This window comes from Papaver somniferum, chromosome 5 (genome assembly GCF_003573695.1).
Source record: "Papaver somniferum cultivar HN1 chromosome 5, ASM357369v1, whole genome shotgun sequence".
Taxonomy (NCBI): domain Eukaryota; kingdom Viridiplantae; phylum Streptophyta; class Magnoliopsida; order Ranunculales; family Papaveraceae; genus Papaver; species Papaver somniferum.
Genome location: NC_039362.1, coordinates 99,015,160 through 99,024,804, shown reverse-complemented (window position 1 = coordinate 99,024,804; position 9,645 = coordinate 99,015,160). Strand labels below are relative to the sequence as shown.

The following is a 9,645-nucleotide window of genomic DNA, read 5'->3' as shown; positions in this document are numbered from 1 at the left end:
ATCTCAATATAAAATCTTCAATTAGTAAATGCACATTACTAACTTTATTCTCTAGATCTATGCATTAATTGCTGGTAATTAAAGCATATAAAATTAAAAACCTTAATTAAAAGATTCTTAATTTATTTTGGCACAGGATCGCCTTGAGTACCATGGAATATCTTTGAACAATAAATGATAATAGTTACTGCTCGTGTTCAAAGTATGTTGACATCTTTTCACTGCAAATCCTTATTTCATATTTATATGGATTTGCTTCTTGGAATCGGTTATACCACACTTACAAACACGATTAGAATTGGTTTTCCAGTATTCCAAGACTACTATGTGATTGGTCATACCAAATCACAATGGTTAGTTGTGATCGTTCATATCAAGTCACATACATGGGTTCGGATCGGTTATACCTAAATATGGTACCTACTTGTGATCGGTCACACCAGTCACTAGAATCGGTTACACCAATTACAAGGATCGATTCCATCTACACATGGTATCTAATTGTGATCGGACACACCAGTCACTAGGGTCGGGTACACCAATTACAAGGATGGATCACATAACACTTATGATCGGTCACACCAATTACAAGGATCGGTCACACCAATTACAAGGATCGATCATACCATCTCATGGTGATTTCTTAGGATCGGTTACACCAATTACCATGACCGGTCATACCAAATCATAAGTCTAGGAATTGTGTTCGGTTATACTAAGATACATAACCTGAGTTAAGATCGGTTCTTCCAACTCACACATATTGGTCATCCAAAGATATGTAATGAATAACCGGACTAATAAACCTATTGATTTCCCTTTCGATTCACGAAGCAAGTTCATGAATATACTTCCTTTAAACAAATGTAAGACATTGTTTCCTATGATGAAATCTTCACCATAACCCATTCACATAATCATAACACTATATGCAAGATTATGTCGATGTCATATCTACGAAGTTCAAAAGATAAGCGTTATACTTCCTAGTCTAATTCCTTAATACTATGATCATACTATTATGATTGTGTCATATCACTAGAGTATTATATACAATATGTACAGTATATACATCTTCGCAGTCATGTTTTCAAATAGCACGACTTGAAAAATACGTTAGGAATGAAACAGTTCAAGTCAATATTACTAACCTCAAGTGGAAGAAGATTTCGTCGTTTTAGTTTGTTACTTCTTCACATTCTTCAAGTCTTCGGAGTAATACTTGTATGTCTCAACATTCCTAGACTTTCTAATCTAACCTAAACAAAGTTGACTCTAGTATTTAATCAAGCGACTCTAGATGAGTTTTGATACTAAAATATGACAACCAAACTTGACATACCAACGCTTAGTGAGTTCAACCGAGCTATGCTCTAACAAACACGAACACAAATTTCCTCAAATATGGTTTGAAAATACCATTCACCAATGCTTGAAAGGTAGCTGGGGCATTGGTTTCATAGTGGCCCCAATGTGTTCTGAAGGCTGTCTTGGGTATGTCTGGCCCATACAATCTTATCTGGTGGTATCCAGATCTCAAGTCAATTTTGGTGAATACTTTTGTTTAGGGGTGCACATACCCTATCCATACCCGCCAATCCTACCCTACCCGCCAGTGTTGTAACCTTACCTATCCTACCCATTATTTGGCGGGTAGGGTGACAGCTAGAGATTTTTTTACCCGCCGTTAAATGGGTAGGATGACGGGTAAAGCACGAAATTACCCTACTCTACCCGCCTGCCCGTCTAATACTGAAAAGACAAAGTAACCCTTGTATTATTTTCTCCTCCTGCCTATTTTTTTGTTATTTTAAAACATATTAGGGGTAAAAGACAAAGTAACCCTTGAATGGATTTTACTTTCTATCGAACTATTTCATCTATTTTTCATTCGAACCATTTCTCTCTTTTCATTCGAACCATTTCATCTCCTCGTCTCTGCAGTAGCGAAGTGAAGTCTGGGTTTCGATCTGAAGCTGAAGATGTAAGTGATTTGTGTGTTCGATTTGTGTATCGTTATGTGTTTGAATCTATTTTTTGCTCATCTCAATCCACTTTCTTATCTCTGCAGAAGAGAATTTAGGGTTTCAGGCTGCAAGTGCAGTTTGAGGTTTTGGGGGTTTCGATCTGAAGATGTAAGTGTTTAAAGCTTTCAATTTGTGTTTTGATTTGGGTTTCGATTTGTTCTTTTGGATTAGGCTTTCATTAAGGTGTTGATGTGTTAATTATATTTTCTATTTTATATTAGTAACTGATTTTGAAATTTTTATGAAAAACCCTATACTACTGAAATAGAACGTGGGAATTAGGATTTCTCTGTATTCTTTTGCTTGGGTTTGTTTGCTTTGTTATATAAAACCCTCTTTGCTTCATCTATTTGATTATACTTGGTTTTCCATAATGTAAGTGTTTTGAATTAGATTGCTATGTGGCTGCCCTGATTTATTGTGTATTAAGGTTATGCATACAGATATTTCTTAAGAGAAACGATGCTGGTGACCATTTTCCCTCATTTGCAATCTGCTTAGGCTTTGAACTGTTAAGTACCGTTATCAGGTTTGGTTCCCTCCCTTATAGACACATTTCTTGATCTGTATCTTTGATAATTTTAGATGAATTTTCGTGTCTTTGCTTCTAGTTGTCCGTTGTTTAACATGTATGATATATGGTCAATTGTTGTTCAAGTAAATCAACTGACTTAAGTGTAGCTTATGGAACCTTTTGTCTTATAAAAAAATTATTAACATAGCTCAATAAATGAATTTAGAGAACAAAAAGTAGGTTTGTTCTATTACAGATTGTTTCAGGGAGCAGAGCTTATACCTTGTTACAAAACCTATACATCCCACATATGATGAGCATGATTATAAACTCATACCCCTTAAGAGTTCTTATTCTCATCCAGGGAGAGATGAGAGTCAAATTGATAATAGGAATTTTGTTTCATTTTTTTTGTGTTAAATTGATTGAAAAATCATAGGGTTTCAATCATAAATGGTGTATTTTGCTTTCTATTCATATTAATTGTTACTCTCTGCTTAAATGTTTGCTTTCTTAATTGTTTGCTTTCTATTCATATCACTTGTTCTTTGCCTTATAACCTCTATTTCTATTGGGAACCTTTTCTCTAGCTGCCGTATTCTTCTACAGTAGAAGTTCTACTTTGTTCTCAGGCTTAGTAACTGTTGCAGTAGTATTACTGGTTGCAGTATTCTTTACTGGTTGCAGAAGTGACTAGTGAGGAAGCATGGTTGAGATTACAGAATTGATGTCAACGAGACCTCTTATTCCCTCTCAAGATTCATATCAATCTGTGCAACAAAGGGTCAGTGTTGTTATATCTTCGCCACCTCCACCTCCACCATCTTCTCAACCTGAGGTCAGGGAAAGTATGAAGCGGAACAGAACATCTTCGGTGTGGGAGAATTTCCAAAAGAGTGTTGATGAAGCTGGTACTGAATGGGGGAAATGTAACTACTGTGAAGGTGGTAAATATAGGGCTGGTTGTAAGAAGTATGGCACATCAAATTTGAACTGGCATTTGACCAAGTGTCGGAAGTATATGGAGTCACTAGAAGCTGCGCAGTTGGACTCTCTCGGTCATCCTAGCAATCTGGGAGATCAACAGCAAATAGTTGGGGTTACGTTCTGTCAAGATGGATGTAGAAGAGCCTTGATAAAGTTCATTATCACAGATGAACAGTCTTTCCGAATGGTTGAAGGAGAAGGATTTATAGCATTTTGTAGATATCTTGATCCGAGGTTCAAACTTCCATCGCGGATGACCGTCTATCGTGATATATGTGGACTTTTTTTGAGTGAAAAAGCCAATTTGGTGAACTATTTCAAGTCGAACAAGGTTATAGTTTGTCTCACAACCGATACATGGGTATCCATTCAGAACTACAACTACATGGTAGTTACTGCCCACTTCATCGATGACCACTGGAAGTTACACAAAAGAGTAATATGTTTCTGTCAAATTACTAGTCATGGAGGTGAGCATATTGGAAGAGCATTGGAGAAATGTTTGATAGAGTGGGGTCTTGATAGAGTGTTCACCATCACGCTCGATAATGCATTTGCAAATAAAAAGCAATTGAATATGTCCAAGAGAAAGTTGTAAGTTGGGGATCGTCAATTGTAGGAGGTAAACATTTACATGTAAGGTGTGTTGCCCACGTATTAGCTTTAGTTGTTAAGGATGGGTTGAAGAAATATCATACTTCAGTGAGCAGAATCAGGTCGGTGGTTAAATACGTCACGGCCTCTCCTGCTAGAATGAAGAAATTCTTAGATGCCTTATTTCTTGAAAGAATGGAATACAAAAAGGGATTAGTGTTAGACGTGAAAACAAGATGGAACTCCATTTACTTGATGTTGGATGCAGCAGAAAAATACGAAAAAGTCTTTATAAGGCTAGGACGATCTGATAAATCATTTCGTGAGAGGTTTATCTTCGATATTCCCGATGAATCAGTAATGGGAGTTAATGTTGATGATATTGACAGTACTGATTTTCTTGATGAAATAGAATCCAGTTCTTCTGATTCTGATGCTGATGAAGTTCCCTTATCTGGTCGAAGAAAAGCCAAGAAGAAAAAGCCTCGCGTGCATGCTCCTGAAAAGTATGACTGGGCTAATGCTCGAGTCCTAGTTCAGTTTCTACAGGTATTTTAAATTTCATTCTCTTTAATTATCAGCATGATTATATCCATTTGATCAAATATCCCTAAACTTGATATTGCCTAACACATTTCACCACTGATTAGTTTTAGTAATCTTAAAACATTATTACTTTAGTAATCCCTAAACTTTAGTACTTTAATTATATTCCTTATTTTTAGTTTTTCTGTGTATTGTTTTAAAGAGTCAATTTGTGCCTATTCATACTAGTGGTAAAGAATAACTCTTGCTTTGCTTTTTAATTTCACTTAGATAACTGCATTTTAGCCCTGTATATTAGTTGCAACTTTTAATTTCAGTGATTCCATTTCGGTGTGCACTCTTTTAGTCCCCACTCTTAGTTCATAATATTTAGCCATCTGTAAACATTTTCTAAGAATGTTTTGAGTATCTTGTTGTGTTGCTTACGAGTTAATATGATCTGTATATGAAGTTTCTATAACAACTAAAACTGTTTATACAGGTATTTTTTGAAGCCACTATTGAGTTTTCTGGTTCTACGTATGTCACTTCGCATACATTTTTGGGGGAAATTTGTGATGTACGTGGAGAGTTAAATGAATGGCAAAAAGCTCATCATGATCCTCACTTAAGCCATATGGGTGAGAAGATGTTACTTAAATACAACAAGTATTGGGGTGAGCATAAGAACATGAATCCTTTATTGTTTATTGATGTGCTTATTGACCCAAGAGAAAAAGAACGTGGACTGCAAATAATACTAGAAGACCTGATTGTGCATGATATTCCTTAGATGAAACAAATATTGGTAAACAATTGGTTAGATGAAGTGAAAGAGGATTTTAATGAATTATTCACAGCTTATAATGCAGAATATATAGGTGTAGGAAGTGTGTTAGCCTCGTCGGAGTCCGTAGGTGATACTGGTGGTAGTCCTAGTCAAGAGAGTTGTAGTTCTAGTTCTACGTCACATAGAAAGAGAAGACATAAGGCCCATAGAGAAGAACGTAAAACCCAGTTATCTATAACGGAGGATGTTGACAAATCAGAGGTGGAAAGATACTTATCGGAACAGATTTACTCACCAACAAAAGACAACAAAAATGGTTTGAAGTTTGATATACTCACTTGGTGGAAAAGCAATGCTGCAAGATTTGATATTCTATCACTTATAGGAAGAGATATACTTGCTATTCCCGTCTCTTCAGTTGCAAGTGAATCTGCTTTCAGTACTGGAAAGCGAATACTTGGTCATTTCCGAAGTTCTTTAAAACCCCGAACTGTGGAAGCATTGATTCTCCTACAAAACTGGTTAAGGACACCGATTGATATGGATCCATCTACATTTGGAGCAGAAGAGAAGGAGGATGACGTCTTAGAGTCAGGTATACAACTTTCCTACATTGATTCTCCTACATTTGTCAAGTCTCTGTTGTTTTCAGTTTCTTACAATATAGTATAACCATATGTATATTTCCATCAGTAAGTATACTGAGACCTCTTAATCAACATTTGTTGGTTCTCCTTCGTATAACCATATGTATATTAGGTGTTGTAGAACTACCTGGCATGTATCTCATTAGGAAACCGTGAAGTTGCAGATATAGATTTGGTGTCTTTTTATTGATGTAGTGGTGATATATGCAAAGAGATGTGAACTCAGAAAACAAAAAATATGCAAAGGATGACGGGTACTTGAACATGATTAGAGTTAGGTCTCTGTCATTATTCCTGTGTATGCTTGCACATGGTTTTGTTTGGCCATAATATGTTAAGGTTATAAGATAATGTCCTGCTTATTCAGCACTTGTAGATTTAGGATAACATTATTTCATGTCTGGGTTTCTGCCTTTTCTGAAATATACTGCCTTTTCTGAATACAGTGCTCTGAGTTGCATGTTAGTTCTAAACCTATCAAAGGAGCAGTTTCTTCTTCTTATTTTTCTGTACTTTTTTTGAAGTATAGTTACTATCTCGAACTCATAGAATTTAGCAATTTCCTAGCCTCTTATTTTGTCTTGCAAACATTAACAGATACAGAAATTGTTGTGATATTACTTGATGTTGGTATTATGACTGAACTTTGCATCAAATCATTCACTATTATGACTGAATCTAACAAGAGATAACTTGTATGCAGATTTATTTGGTGATCTTAGTACTTCCATCATCGTAGATGATGATTGAAGAAGAAGGTCAATATGAAGAGCTTTTGGTGATGATACTGTTATATGAAGAACAAGGTCACGTGAAGAACATGGAATTGGGCTGGGATTCATCGTCTATTTCAAAAAGAATACAACTCTTTTCTTGAGAATACTTTTGTTTGTACATTTTTTATGGTTATGCTTTTGTTTCTAAATTAATCGTTGGTCTACTAGCACAACATGCACGGTCCCTTTTCTTGTTCAGAGTCTGAAATTCAGACTTCAGAAAGTCATGGAGAAGGGGGAAAACGGTTATACCCGCCACCCTACCCTACCCGACCCGCCAGAGAATGGGTTGGGTAGGATCTTACCCGTTTAATGGCGGGTAGGGTGGCGGGTAAAAATTTTCTTAACTGCCAGTAAACGGGTAGGGTGGTGGGTATAGGCCATATCCTACCCACCCTACCCGTTGTGCAGCCCTACTTTTGTTCCATGCAGCTCATCCAAAAGCTCATCAATGACTGGTATTAAAAATTTGTCTTTAATAGTGATCTTCTTTAGATTCCTATAATCAACACAAACTTCCAATTTCCATCTTTTTTTCTTGACTAATAGAATGGGTGAGGCAAATGGGATATGACTAAGTTGGATAACTTCATTCTGTAACATCTCCTGAATAATCTTCTCTATCACAGCCTTTTGGACATATGGGAATTTATAAGGTCTTTGGTTTATCCGTTCTGAATTGGCTTTGAGGGGAATCTTGTGGTCAAGACACCTATTTTGGGGTAGTTGAGTAGACTCAGAGAACAGATCATTGTATTCAAATAGTATGGAATTAATTTTTGGGGATGGGGTTGTAGTAGTTTGAGTAGGTGAAATAGAGAAAAGCTGACCAATAACCCCATGCTTATTTCTTTTGAAAAACTTCTTAACAGCAGTAGAGCTCATAGCCATCAAGTTTGTTTTACTTGTTGTGCTAGTGAGGGTTATCTTCTTCCATTTGTGCTTGAATGAGATGTTAATCTTTGGCAGGTTGAGCAACACATCTCCTAACCCCCTTAGCCAGTCAGTAGCTAGTACCACATCACAACCCCCAAGTGGTAGTAATCTTATGTCTCCTGTAAATGAATGCCCTTGCATCTCCCAATTCAAGCCAGTACACATCCCAAAGTTGATGGTTCTATCTCCATTTGCCATTGTCACCAGCATGTGATCGGTAGGTTATATGTCTAGAAAATATTATGAGCTAAGTCACCGTCCATGAAGCTGTGAGTGCTCCCTGTTTCAATCAATATGGAAATGGCATGTTTCTTAATAGTTCTAGGAATTATAATTATCTCCCCATGAGCAATCCTTGTTAATGCATTTAAGGAGATCTTCATATCTGTCTCAATGGGTGTATGAGAGTCTTCTTCTGACTGTATCTCTTATTCCACTTCCTCCTCATGCCCTTCTTCATTAGCTACCATCATGAATAATTATGGTCTTGCAAAGGTGGCCAGGATTATACTGGTCATCATAGTTATAACATAACCCTTGAGCACGCCTAGCATTCATTTGATCTTGAGTAAGCCTTTTAATGAGTGAAATGAATGGTCTCTGTCTGGGTTGTGGGTTGAAGGTTTTGGACTTTCTAGTAATATCCAACCTTTGGGTATTGTTATTCATAGTTGGGGTTCTTGGTGATGTGATATTTTGGTTGCTGGTATTGAATCCAAAATAAAAGGAGGTGCTTGGGTTTAATTTAAGTGGGGGGTTTTGATGATTTTGGTTGAATACCCATTGTTATCTCTTGCATCTTAGCTAAGTAAAATGCTTGTGAAAGTGTGGTTGGATTAAACATCTGTACAATACTCTTAATTTCTTCCTTTAGCCCACTTATAATACTCAAGACAAATTAATCTTCTGTAAGATGCTTATTATTATTCAATATCAAAGCCTTTAGTGTTTCAAACTGAGAATAATATTCTTCTACACTTGTTACTTGAAACAATTTATTGAAACAGCATACGCAATTAACAATTTGCTAAATCTTCGAACCGAAAACAAGTATCTTCAATTAACTCAGGCCAAAGAATAAGTTCCTTACCAGTTTGATAGTCTAAGAACCATGAGTCAGCTCTTCCCTCTAAGTACATGGAAGCTATGTTCACCGTTTATGTCTCATCCACTTGATGGATGTAGAAGAATCTTTCACACTTCATGATCCAAGATCTGGGGTTATCACCTTCGAATCTGGTAAAATCAAGCTTAGGACTCTTAAATGAACCATATCTGCCTCTATCAAACATATTGTTTGTAGTGAAGTCTCTTTCCTGCTTTCTTGGTGTGGTATTGACGTTCCTAGCTGCAGAGCTTTCCCCCATAGTAAAAGAAGTGACTAATTACTGTAAAGCTATATTACTCGGCTTGATCTCTTCCGTGTTGGTCTTGGCAAGAGTCACGATCTCATGTAGCATATTTGATCTCTCTTTTAATTTATCTGAGCTTTCCTGTGCTATCACTCTCGTATCATGTACTTCACGTACAAGATGATTACTCAAATCCGTGATCTTATGTCTCACTTCGTTCATGGTGTTGTCAACATCCTTGATAGTTGCTCCTGTCATCATAACATGTTCTTGATACCAATTGTTCTGGTCTGGACAGTTAGAATTCAAGAACCCTCTCTGTATTTCGAAAAACACTGCCTAAGTTTTTATTTTTCATTCAAATCCCAAAACAGATAGCGTACTTATCTTAAATAGAGATACAAGTAAACCCTACTCTCAATGAAAGCACACTATCCCTAAGTCCAACGGCTCAGATGTACTCTCACTTACACTAATCACTACTCATAATTAAAACA

General features: G+C 36.6%; 1 long non-coding RNA gene across 1 annotated transcript; it reads left to right on the top strand.

The window, feature by feature from the left end:
* The first annotated feature begins 1,931 nt into the window (after positions 1 to 1,931).
* Positions 1,932 to 2,511, top strand: LOC113281081. The gene is made up of 3 exons (XR_003325902.1): positions 1,932 to 1,984; positions 2,072 to 2,135; positions 2,471 to 2,511. It is a non-coding gene; the product is annotated as an uncharacterized LOC113281081 (long non-coding RNA).
* The last annotated feature ends 7,134 nt before the right edge of the window (positions 2,512 to 9,645 follow it).